Raw genomic sequence first — 13,682 nt, 5'->3', positions numbered from 1 at the left:
ACATTTCCAAAAAAAAATTCTATTTCCCAAAAAGTGTCTTGAATTCTCTGAAAAGGTACATTAAACTAATATGAATATCATGTTCCAGGGGGAAATAAATGGCAAAGTAAATGGTAAAGTGGGCTTTGGCGCAGACCTGATCCAGAGTATAGCCTGAGAATAGGAGAAATCAGTGAATAAAACCCCCTATGATAGCAAAGACAGCTCCTATTGACAAGACGTAGTGGAAATGAGCTACGACATAATAGGTATCGTGTAATACGGTATCTAGTGATGAATTTGCTAGTACAATGCCGGTTAGACCTCCTACGGTAAAAGGGAAAATAGGCTTTATTAGGCTTTATTGTGTGAGCTCACCACATATTTACGGTTGGCATAGACGTGGATACACGAGCCTGTTTTACCTCTGCCACTATAATTATTGCAATTCCAACTGGCGTTAAAGTCTTTAGCTGGCTCGCTACGCTACACGGAGGAAATATCAAGTGATCCCCCGTAATCATGAGGTTTTAGGACAAAGGCTATATTATATATTTTTTATTACCTTGTAGTAGAGACGTCCTGCTGGGTGCATTTCAGGGGCCTTCTCCAGGGAGGTTTATTTACTTACTGATCAGTTTCTCATCCCGTCAAAACCAATTCACATTTGTCTGGCTGCTCTTTGGTTGTCTTCATTCGTTATTTCTTTTTTTTTTTTTTTTTTTTTTTTTTCTTTTTTTGAGACAGAGTCTCGCTCTGCCGCCCAGGCTGGAGTGCAGTGGCCTGATCTCAGCTCACTGCAAGCTCCGCCTCCCGGGTTCACGCTATTCTCCTGCCTCAGCCTCCCGAGTAGCTGGGACTACAGGCGCCCGCCACCTCGCCCGGCTAGGTTTTTGTATTTTTTTAGTGCAGACGAGGTTTCACCATGTTAACCAGGATGGTCTCGATCTCCTGACCTCGTGATCCGCCCGTCTCAGCCTCCCAAAGTGCTCGAATTACAGGCTTGAGCCACCGCGCCCGGCCTTCATTCGTTATTTCTAACGCTGATTGTATTAAATAGTTAGAAAAGAAAGTAAAAATTGCACATTCAACGCACATGATTTGTACAGTCACACCTGGCAGTAGCACTGCACAGAGTTACAAATATGCACACATGTTAACTGCCATGCATAAATATTGACGTTAAACCAGAACACATGAAACAGTGACATACATACCTACAGGATTCAGAATTGTTCCAGGGTAACGTAAATTATTCTACTTGTTCACTCTCCCCACCCTCTTGAACTTGTTTGAAGATTTGCTGCTTTAGCAGAATCTTTTCAAGATTGAGGAAAGAGTATCAACCTAGGATTTTCATTATTATATAGTCACATAAATGGAGGAGGAGATATATTTGGCTTCCGCCTCTGCAACAATTAGTGCTGAACATTTCTTCCTCTGGGGAACAATAGGTTTTAAACGTTTGAGATATCATGAAGCAAAGTCAATGTATACCACTACAATCCCCACTAATCTGTATTCCCCCATTATGAAATTGTACAGAAGGAAGGGTGTCATTAATCAAGGTATCAAAATAATTCATGGCTACTTTAAGAATTTTTTCATTCATGTTAATGGAGCCCCCCATATTTTTCACTACTTAACCTTAAATAGGCCATCACTAATTTGTGAATAGAACATTGGGTTTACACTTTTCCTGACCTATCCTCATCCTCTTTCCTAATCATTTTTTGCGTTCACCTAGCATACCTTAGGAGACAACAGATCAGGTTTTAGTGTATTTCACATTGGAAGATATGGTGTTTTCTCAGTATAAATCTACATGACTCATAAATATTACTTTTTTAGTACCAAGTTTCAACACCTTAGCTCATGGACTTATTGGCCTCAGCCTAATACTAAGAAATAGGTAAAATAATTAGATTTGTTATGTTGGATTGTGCACTTTAAAAAAATCTAGATAATTTTTACTCATTTTTTTCTGGCTGTACAACATGACAATCAAGAATATAGAAAAGACTAAAAGATATCCGATATAAATGTAAGTTTTTATGTAGATGACATAAATATGAAGAGATATTCTTTATCAGTTAGTTGAAACTTATTTTTTATCTAAAACACCTTTAAAAAATCCCTTTTATAAGTAGAATGTTAAAGACTTAATAAAACAAAATAAAAAATTATTATTTTTAGGCTTAATAGGGAGATTGGATACATAGTGGAAAGGGAACTAATATTTGCGAGTTATGCATTTTGCTTATGTAATGCCTTTCAATATTCAAACCAAAACCATGGCAGAAGTATTACCAGCTTGACATGACAGATGAATGAAAACATAAAACAAAGAAGCTCAGCAAACTGCCCAAAGTTAAAAGGTGATATGAACCAAATTTAAAACTCAGGTTTACCTAAAACCAGAAAGATCCCCTAGGGTGTCCACTACCATGCTGCCTACCGATAGAGGCTAGAGAAGCAAAGGAAGATAAAATATAGGTACAAAAAAGGTACATCCTATATAGTAAAATCCTATATAGTAAAACAATTAGGTTTAACTGTAACTTGTATTATGATTTATTTAGTGTTTATTAGAGAACTGCATTTGCTAGAACCTGAATATGCAATTTCCTTTTTCTTTTTTTCTGACATGGAGTCTCATTCTTGTCACCCAGGCTGGAGTGCAGTGGCACGATCTCAGCTCACCACAACCTCTGCCTCCTGGGTTCAAGCAATTTTCCTGCCTCAGCCTCCCTAGTAGCTGGAATTCCAGGCATGTGCCACCATGCCTGGCTAATTTTGTGGGTGTTTTTTTTTTTTTTTTTTTTTTTAGTAGAGACGGGGTTTCTCCTTGTTGGTCAGGCTGGTCTCGAACTCTGACCTCAGGTGATTCGCTTGCCTCTGCCTCCCAAAGTGCTGGGATTACAGGTGTGAGCCACCGCACCCAGCCTTGAATATGTAATTTCTAATTACCTGCTTTTCTCCCCAATGCAAATTATCTCAAATAATGATAATTATTATGTATAGACATAATTGCTTTAATATGACTCTTTTCTCATGAAAATAATAACATATTTCAGTCAGGCATGATACATTTTTTTCTGAGGTTGGAGTTATCAGGAAAATGTTATCTTTTATGAATAAATAATTCCCAGATTGGTTGCTACATATCATGATTCCAAAAGTACAATCATTAGCTGGATGTGGTGGTGTGCACCTATAGTCCCAGCTACTTGGGAGGCTGAGGCGAAAGGGTCATTTGAGCCCAGGAGGTTGAGGCTTCAGTGAGCCATAATGGTCCCATTTGCATTCCAGCCTAGGCAACAGAGTGAGACTCTTGTCTCTATTAAAAAAAAAAAAAAAAGAAAGAAAAAAGGAAAATGTACTTACTAGAAAAAATTATATTTAGAATTTTAGTGATTATCCCATTTATAATATCCCTAGCTACCAAAAAAAAAAAAAAGACTGTAAGATACAAATGATTTGGTTTACCTATACAGTTACATATTAATTTTCATCATTTAATACAACTTACCCTACACTCTATATTATTTTGCAAGTTTCTCCGAACATCTTTGTTGTCATTCGCCTCTTTGTTTATTTGTTCTATAGAGAAAACAAGTGTCATTGCTTTTGTCTTCTCCATCTAGACTTTTGCAGTCCTTAGACTGTAGTTCTCCTTACCTCTATTCAAATAGTGTACTTGGAAGGCGCTGCATTCTTTTCAAAGTCAATCATGATGCACATGTTTATAATTACATACACATATAATTGAACATGATTTTAGAGTCTTGAAAAACTGGCACTATCATGAATGTTTTTAATTTTCTTAAAGTGCCTGACAACATTGAGTAACAAAGCTTACCATCACCACATTGCACCATTACGTATTATTCTGTAGTCTCCATCAATGCAGTGACATCACAGATACATCATACCAACAAGATTTCGAACCACAACCATTCAGAGCACCAATCAGCATCTAAAGTATTGAGAATATAAGACTAATATAACAAACTTGACTTGACTCATCTCCCTTTAAAATTTTGATTTCTGCACAACCATATGCAGAGCTCATGTTTGAGAAGGCACTTAAAAGCTGAGAGACCCAATTATCAGTAATTATAATGCTTGCATAATCAAAATTATAAATTATCTTTGTTGATACAATTAAAAATGAGTCATTTTCTGAGCTTATGTCATTTTATTATGATTCTGATTTTCTCTTCTTTCCTATCAGTTGTTTGTACACTGGAGATTTTAGCTCTTTATAAGGTGCTACAATCTGGTTTATTTTAGTCTTCTCCACTGCTTTTTCTTCACTTTAATTCATTTATGTCCAAATCATGAAAGAATTGCTGTAGTATTGAGAATGGTCATTTTAAAAGTCTCCACCTTAAGAGCAAAATTAATATTGCAAAATGAATTTTTGATATTACAGGAGAATATGGGAATTTAGATCAAATTACATCTCCCATCCCAATCTCCTGCTTCCTCATCATCTCCCCCCCTTTTCTTTATATAATTATTTTTTAAATGTTTTACTTTCTGTGTTTTTATAATATCTAGGTAAAACTTCTTTAGCATTTTTATTTAACTATGGACATGTTTAGTATGGATTTTTTTTTTCTTTGGTGTATTTATTTACACTTACACTTGTTTTCATGATCTACATGTTTTTCAGTCTTTGTATATACTTGTTAATAAGGTGAGCAATATTCAGGGATATATCAGTAGGCAATTACTTAATGATCATAAATGTATTCACATTTTAGCAAATATTTTTCACATGATCAAACAGGATTTTTTGTTTCTTTGTTTTTAATTTAAATGTGGTAAAATAAGCTAGAGAATCTCTATGTGAAAACACTGATACTGAACATTTTATTAAAATAGAATAAGTTGATAAAAACCTCTATTCAGAAAAACAAAATAATGGCATTTTATCTCACATAAATTTAGGATGGAAATTTTAAAACATTCTTTTGACTAAGATTTTAATTCTGTTTTTTCAGTTTTTATATGCATCTAAAATAAGTTTTTTTGAGTTAGATTCAGTTTATATAGCTTGCTCGTTAGAGTACACATTTTTTTTCTCATCCTCTGAATCTCAAAAGTATGTATTTCTGACAAGCTTTTCAGTGGTACAATGGATTTTATTTTTCTACCATCAACTTTCTACATCTAACTAAAGCATTAATATTTCTAGATTTAGTGAAATAGCACATATGAATTAAAATATTTATTTCTAAGCATTAGATCTAATTGTATTTTTATTTGTTTTGATATATTTATGTCTCAGAAGATATATTTAATGAATTCATTTCATCCTCTCAACCCTCAGTTTTGTTAGGTATCCACATTTTTACCCTCAGTTTTGTTAGGTATCCACATTTTTACCGTGTAAAACTAGACTGGATTAAGGATTTTGCCTAAACCTATACCAATACTCTCAGTAAATGCAGAGCTGGGGATAGAATTCAGGTCTTTTAACTTCTAACATACTTTTTTCTCTGTTGAACTACAAAAGCGATAAGGTCATAATGATGACCTTTATAGAGTGAATAAAATATTTTCCTAGAAATACATATAAAAACCCTACTTGATAGTTTATATCCCAAATGAATATATTTTTCCAATCATGGTTTGCAAAATCATGTTTGCAAACTTACTTTGAAGACTATTTCCTGATTGCCATGGCAGATAATTCTTGGCAAATCAGAAATAATATTTAGTGAGATTAATTATTTTGCACAATATATGTTGTTATAGCAATATCAAAATCATTTAAACATACCAATATTGTATTAATAGAAAACATATCAATATCTCATTAATTCCTTTTTTAGTTTATGTTCATTTTTATTTTAGAAGCAGTGCTCATTTGTTTCTAAAGTAGAACGCCATAGCGCAGAACACACAGTACAAGTTTGTTAAATTCTTTAATTGTATGCAAGAAATTACTGCTGTAGCATAGTGTTGAGGAGAACACTTCTACAGTATTCCTTGATCTAAGAACCTGAAGATGTGTTAATGAAATTATTAGAATAAGGTCTATCTCAAATTTCTTATTTTGTGAATTTTCTTTTTCACCTAATGACACTAAAATCCACAACAGCTGTCTGGCAATAGTGTAACTAGAGCTTCTTTTATGTTAGAGATTCCATCTACCTCTACATCTTATCTAGATAGATATAGTCTTTCTAGATTTTCTTCTTTATTCCCTTGCAGAGAACAAACAAAAATCGCACCTAAAGATCCATGGTAAAGCGGTTGCTATTAGTTTTCCTGCTAAAACTGTAAAAAGAGTAATCTGCATTCAGTATTTGTTTGCCTAGTTCATCAAGATATTTACCCTAAAAACACACTAATAAAAATTTGGGTAAACTCATGTATCACAGTAAAATCTTTTATGAATTGGGTGGGCCCTAAAAACATCTGTAGTAAATGATGTGTTTGGTTAGATTCCGCCAAACTGACACCCGTATGCTAAAATAGCATTGCCATTCTGACAGAGGCAGGCCTCAGTAGTTACAGTGAGTGCATTTACTAATATAAGGATCCTTCTTTGTAGTGACAACAAAAATGAGATTGTAACTTAATCAAATATAAGTCAGATATAGTAATTCCCTGTATTGCAGAAGAAAGAGCAGGGTCTTTTCAAGTGTTTGCTAAAACTGACTAAATTTGAAGTTTTTATGTAAAAGTTCTCCCAGATATTTTAAACCAGTGTGTTATTTCCTAGAACGAATAATTCTACTTTTTGGATAGATTTTTGAAATCATTTTACTTACTACTTATATTCTTTGAACAAATATGTTTTTCTCATCTCAGTATTGAAACAAATATTTAAAATAAGATTGTTGGAATAAAAGTGATACATAGTAACTTGTTGCTAATAAGTAAGACATTCCTTGGCAACAGACATATCCAGCTAACTTTTGCAAGAATTTTTTAAGGGATTAGATTTAGGGGTTAATCTTTAGAATTATCTTTAAAGTATAAATTATATTTTAGGCTATATTTTTGTGATTTTTAAGTGAAAAAAATAAAATGTAGTTGTCTTGTTTATTCTATAGATATCTTGATGACCACTGAACAAATGATCATATTGCCACATGATCTATCAACTATGGTTACTATGATAGTGAATTAAAGAGGATAGTTTTGCTTGACACCTAAGATGATCCAAACAGTTGTTTTTACATGACCTAAATCATGGCTGTATTATTTCATTTTTAAAGAAAATTAATGAAGTATAAAATAATACATTTAAATACCTGTCAAAGTTTTAAAATATAAGATAGAACCTTCTTTTTTTGCCTTCTTACACATGAATGTACTTAAAGTGATTGTTATGCGATCTTGGGATACTTATTTATTTTTGAAATTTTTGTATATATAGCAGTTCTGAACTTAGCAAATAATATGTATAAAGGAATTAACCAAAAATGAAAGAACTGGCATTTTCATATGGATACGTATTTTGTTTAAACTAAATAAAATAACTTAGATTTATTTAAATCAGGAATATATTATATCGTTGATCATTTTTAAAGTATATTTTGTTCAATTAATCCTACTTTGTTTTTCGGCACACTTATTTAAGTTCTTGCCTTTCAGGTATACTACAGTGTTTCATGAACATAATGTTTTAGAAAAATCTCTGTTGTAGTTTGTAATTTTCACTGCATAACAAATTTGAAACCAAATGTTGAATTTCTCTGTGAGGGTACATATTTTGCCTACAGTTTCAAATGTATTTTCTTTTGTTTTTTTTTTTTTTTTTGAGACTGAGTCTTGCTCTGTCGCCCAGGCTGGTGTGCAGTGGTGTGATCTCCGCTCACTGCAAGCTCTGCCTCCTGGGTTCACGCCATTCTCCTGCCTCAGCCTCCTGAGTAGCTGGGACTACAGGTGCCCGCCACCATGCCCAGCTAATTTTTTTGTATTTTTAATAGAGACAGGGTTTCACCATATTAGCCAGGATGGTTTCAATCCCCTGACCTAGTGATCCTCCCGCCTCGGCCTCCCAAAGTGCTGGGATTACAGGCGTGAGCCACTGCGCCCGGCCTCAAATATATTTTCAAATTCATCTCTTTCTTACTAGACTGTGAGCTCCTTGTGGACAAGGATGTTATTTTAGTTATAATGACAACTTTAATATCTAGCAAAGTGCCAGGCGTAGAGTATTCCTTTATTGAATTGAATTGATAGATACCGATTATTAAAATGCTACTACAGTATTCTATGATGCAGGCTGAATGTATGTTAAAGTAATTCTCTGGCTAATTTTAAAAGTAAGACATAGAAAACAAAACACCTATAGCATTTTCTTTATTTAAAATTGAAACTCTGTTTTGAATCCTTTTTACATTGTCAAACATTCTATGCAAATATTGAAATATGCAACAGCTAAACTTTATGGTACAAATTAATTAGTTTTATTTTCTTTTCAAAATCAGAAATGCTCTATTTTAGCTTCCTGGAAATGTCGACAATCATTCTAATGACCAAAGGTGCTACTTATTTTTCAACATTTACCTTGATCATAAGTGCTTCTATCTGCTAAGCTTTATTTATTCTTTTTGGACAGAAAGTTTGGTGGGAAGGATGCAATAAAATCAGAATATCTCTTTTGTCTGAATTATGCAGTTTAACCCTGTCCATGTTCCTCTGTACTCTGTTCCTACTGTATGTTAGTTATTTCTTATCACTAATTTTTATTGTAGGTCTGTGCTGTTTCTTAGAAAGTACATGCATATATATTTCTATAATATGTAAGAAAAAACCTGTGTTGGTTATTAAATTAAAATTAAAATTAAAAACGTTCATGTTAAATTTTTGAAATGAAATATATACTATATATTCTTAAGTTCCATTAAATGCTGTTACTCAATGCTATCAACACATAATTTCCCACACCAGACCAAATTAAGGGCATTTATTTTGCCTGAATGTACATAATTGATAATGTCAACAGAAGTCACACATGGCCAAAAATACAATGAATTCCTAAGGGTTGAAATGAATTTTTACTGTTGGTTTTCATGAGTATACATTTTAATAGATTTACACAGAATAAATTAACACAGTTCAAAAGGAGAACATTACTGGCATCACAGAAGTTCCCCTCAAACCCCTTCCCAGGCTATTCTTGTTCTCTGGACTTTTTGTAAAAATAGACCACTTTTTAGAGCAAGTTTATGTTTACAGCAAAATTGAAAGTCCAGGGATTTTCTATATACCCCTTGCCCCAATGAGAGGTGACAATGTGCCAGCAGCCCTCACTCTGGTGCCTTCTCAGCCTCTGCGTCCACTTTAGTGGCACTTGAGGAGCCCTTCAGCCTGCCACTGCACTGTGGGAGCCCCTCTCTGAGCTAGCCGAGGAGGGAGCTGGCTCCCTCTGTTTGCCAGGAGGTGTGGAGGGAGAGGCATGGGCAGAACCTGGGCTGTGCCTGGCTCTCGCTGGCCAGCGCACGTTCCCAGTGGGCATGGGCTCCGCGGCTCTGCACTGCGAGCGCCAGCCAGGGTCACCGGGACCCAGGAAGTGAGGGGCTTAGCAACGGGGCCAGCAGCTGCAAAGCGTTGGCAGGGTTCCCCAGCAGTGCCGCTGGCGGGCGCTGGGCTGCAGTTCTTGCAGGGCCTTAGATGCCTCCTGCAGGGCTCAGGACCTGCAGCCCGCCAAGCCTGAACCTCCCCCATCAACGGGGGCTTCCACATGATCCGAGCTTCCCTGGCACCACCCTGCTCCACTGGTGCCCAGTTCCATCAACCACCCAGGGGATTAGGAGTGCGGTGCATGGCGGGTGACTGGCAGGCAGCTCTGCAGGGCCGTGGCATGGAATCCACTAGGTGAAGTCAGCTAGGCTCCTGAGTCTAGTGGGGACTTACAGAACTTTTACCTCTAGCTAAGGGATTGTAAATACAGCAATCAGCACTATGCGTCTGGCTCAACGTTTGTAATCTCATCAATCAGGGCTCTGTGTCTAGGAATCTAGTGGGGACTTGGAGAACTTTTATGTCTAGCTAGAGGATTGCAAATGCACCAATCAGCACTCTGTGCCTAGCTCAGGGATTGTAAACGCACCAATCAGCACCCTGTCAAAACAGTCCAATCAGCTCTCTGTAAAATGGACCAATAATCTCTCTGTAAAATAGACCAATCAGTTTTCTGTAAAATAGACCAGTCTGCGCTCTGTAAAATGGACCAATCAGCAGGATGTGGGTGGGGCCAGATAAGGGAATAAAAGCAGACTGCAGGAGCTAGGCAGGGCGGTGAGGTGTGGTCTGCTTCCACTCTGTGGAGCTTGGATCTTTTACTGTTGCTAATAAATGTTGTGCTGCTCACTCTTTGGGCCCATGTTGCCTTTATGAGCTGTTAACACTCACCCTGAAGGTCTGCAGCTTCACTCCTGGCAGCAAGACCATGAACCCACCAGAAGGAAGAAGCTCCAGACGTATCTGAACATTTGAAGGAACAAACTCCGGACACACCATCTTTAAGAACTGTAACACTAGGAGGGTCCGTGGCTTCATTATTGAAGTCAGCAAGACCAAGAACCCACCAATTCCGGACACACCAACACATGCATAGCCTCCCTAGTTATCAACATCACTCACTATCCCGGCCTCTTGAGTAGTAAATTTGTCACAATTGATGAAACTGTATTGACACATGATTACTCAATAGTTTTTACATTAGGGTTCACTTTTGGCGTGGTGAAGTAGTTTCAGTGCACTGAAATTGTGTACTCCAAATATCCCTATCCCTTAAACCCTGGCAACCGCTGATTACCAGCTTGATAGTTTTGACTCTTTTCAATGTCATGTAGTTAGAATCCTACTGAATGTAGTCCTTTCAGCTGGCTTCTTTCACCTAGGAATATGCACTTAAGTCTCCCCCATGTGTTTTCATGACTTCAAAGCTGGATTTTTCTAAAGCTGAGTAATATTCCATTGTCTAGATGTTCCAATTTATTTACCTACTGAAGGACATCTCAGTTGTTTCCAACTTTTGGCAATTACTGATAAAGCTGCTTATAAACATACTTGTGCAGGTTTTGTTTGGACATAAGTTTTTAACTCCTTTGAGTAAATACTAAGGAGTATGATTGCTGGATTGTATGGTGAGAGTAATGTTTGGTTTTATAGAAAGTCATCAAGCTGTCTTTTGAAGTGTCTGTATTTTTGCATTCCTACCAGCTTTAAATGAGGCTTTGTGTTACATTCTCTCCAGTATTTGGTATCATCAGTGCTCTAGATTTTGGCCATTCTAATATGTGTGTAGTATCTCATTGCTATTTACTTCCCTGCTGATATATGATATAGAACATCTTTTCATATGAGAATTTTCCATCTGTGTATATTCTTGGGTGAAGTGTTAGTCTAGAGTTTCGGTCAATTTATAAACTGGGTTGTTAGTTTTCTTATTGTTTTAAAAGTTCTTTGTATATTTTGGATAACAATCTTTTATCAGATATGTCCCTTGCAAATATTTTCTTCCAGTGTGTGGCTTTTCTTATTCTCCTGACAGTGTTTTTTGTGAGGCAGAATATTTTAATTCTAATGAAGTCCAGTTTGTCAATTCTTTCTTTCTTGGATTGTGCCTTTGGGTGGGCATCTAAAAAGGCATTGCCAAACCCTTAATCATCTAGATTGTCTCTTATGTTCCAGGAGTTTTATATGTTTTTGTTTTTTACATTTAGATCTGTGATCCAATTTCCATTACTTTTTGTGAAAGATTTAAGGCCTGTGTCTAGTTTCATTTTGTTGTTGTTGTTGTTTTTGTTTTTGCAATGTGTGTGTTCAGTTGTTTCAGCACCATTTGTTGAAAAGAATTTTCTCCGTAGTATTCCATTGCCTCCCTTGCTCCCATTATCAAAGATCAGTTGATTGTATTTATGTAGGTCTATTTCTGTACTCTCTATTCTGTTCCCTTGATCTGTTTGTCCGTCCTTTTGCCAATAGCACACTGTTCGGTTTACAGTGGCTTTATAGTGAGTCTTGATGTCAGGTAGTGTTAGTCCTTCAACTTTATTCTTCTCCAATACTGTGTTGGCTATTCTGGGCTTTGCCTCTTCATTTAAACTTTAGAAAGTTTATTTATATCCACAAAATAACTGTCTAGGATTTTGCGTTGAGTTACAACATTCTCCTTTAGTTCCACGGAGTTCATTATTACCCACCTTCTGAAGCCTACTTCTGCCAAGTCAACCATCTCAGCCTCAGTCCAGTTTTGTGCCTTTGCTGGAGAAGTGTTACAGTCATTTGAGGGAGAGAAGGCATTCCAGCTTTTTGAGTTTTCAGTGTTTTTACATCAATTCTTTCTCATCTTTGTGGGCTTATCTACGTTGTATCTTTGTGATTGCTGACCTTTGGGGTTTTTGTGGGATCTTTTTGTTGATAATGTTGTTGTTGTTTTCTGTTTTTTTTTTTTTTTTTTTTTTTAAACAGGCAGGCCACTCTACCTTAGAGCTGCTTCAATTTGCTGGGGGTTCACTCCAGACCTCAGTTGACTTGGTTTCTCCCATACCTGGAGGTATCTCCAGCAAAGGATGTGAGACAGCAAAGATGGCAGTCAGCTTCTTCCTCTAGAAGCTTGGTCCCAGGTGAGTAGTGACCCTTTGCCAGCCTGCCCTACCTGTAGGAAGTGGACTGGAGACCCACATTGGGTGGTCTCACACAATCAGGAGTAATGGAACCAGGGACCCAACCAAAGAAGCAGTCTGGCTGTTTTTTGGTAGAGCAGGTGTGTTGTGTTAGGGGTGGGAGGGTCCCTTCCTCATCTAGGCCACCTCTATTCTCCAAACCTGGCAGGCTGGAGTGACTGAGTCAACTGAACCGCAGAGATGGCAGCCACCCCTCTCCCCAGGAGCTCCGTCTCAGGGAGAGATCGCTTTGTCAGTAGAACCCTTGCTAGAGTGGCCAAAGCCCCACAGGGAGGTCTCACCCAGTGAGGAGGGATGAATCAGGGTCTCACTTAAAGAGACAGTCTGGTCACAATCTGGCAAGGAAGCTGTGCTGCATTGTGGGGAATCCTTTTTCATCTGAGCCATCTGTGTTGTCCACAATTGGCAGACTGGAGTGGCTAAGTCTACCAAACTACAGAGATGGTGGCCACCCCTCCTCCAGGGAACTTGGACCTGTCTCAGGCAGACTCCAACCCACTGCCATTGGCTGGCTGGAATCCAAGCCAGTGGGTCTTAACTTGTGAGGTACCATGGAAGTGGGGCCCACAGAACAAAGTTACCTGGCTCCCTGGATTCAGCCCCCTTCCTGGAGATATTTACAGATGAATTTCCCACTTTGCCAAGGATCGCAGGGCTGGACTATGTAAAACTATTGGGTCTCTGTGAGTGCGTGAGCAGCTGCTCTGCCGAGACTCTACACAGCTCTGTGTATCAGACCCAAGACCCTGGTGGTGTGGGCTCACTAGGGGATCTCCTGTTCTGTGAGTTGCAAAGATCTGTGGGAGAAGCTTGGTTTCCCAGCAGGCTCACACAATCGCTCACCACTTCCCTTGGCTGGGGGTGGGGATTCCTTTGGTCCTGCCCACTGTTCTTAGTTATCTGTGGGTTGAGATGTTCTTCCAGTCAGTCCCAATGCAAGAACCTGGATATCTCATTTGAAGGTGCTGAATTCATTCGCTCCTTTTCATTCCTCTCCATGCATGCCACAGACCATCGTTGCGTCTAATCAGCCATCAT

Source organism: Rhinopithecus roxellana, chromosome 10, assembly GCF_007565055.1.
Source record: "Rhinopithecus roxellana isolate Shanxi Qingling chromosome 10, ASM756505v1, whole genome shotgun sequence".
Taxonomy (NCBI): Eukaryota; Metazoa; Chordata; class Mammalia; order Primates; family Cercopithecidae; genus Rhinopithecus; species Rhinopithecus roxellana.
The sequence above is the reverse complement of the archived record's forward strand: the minus strand, read 5'-3'. Positions refer to the sequence as shown.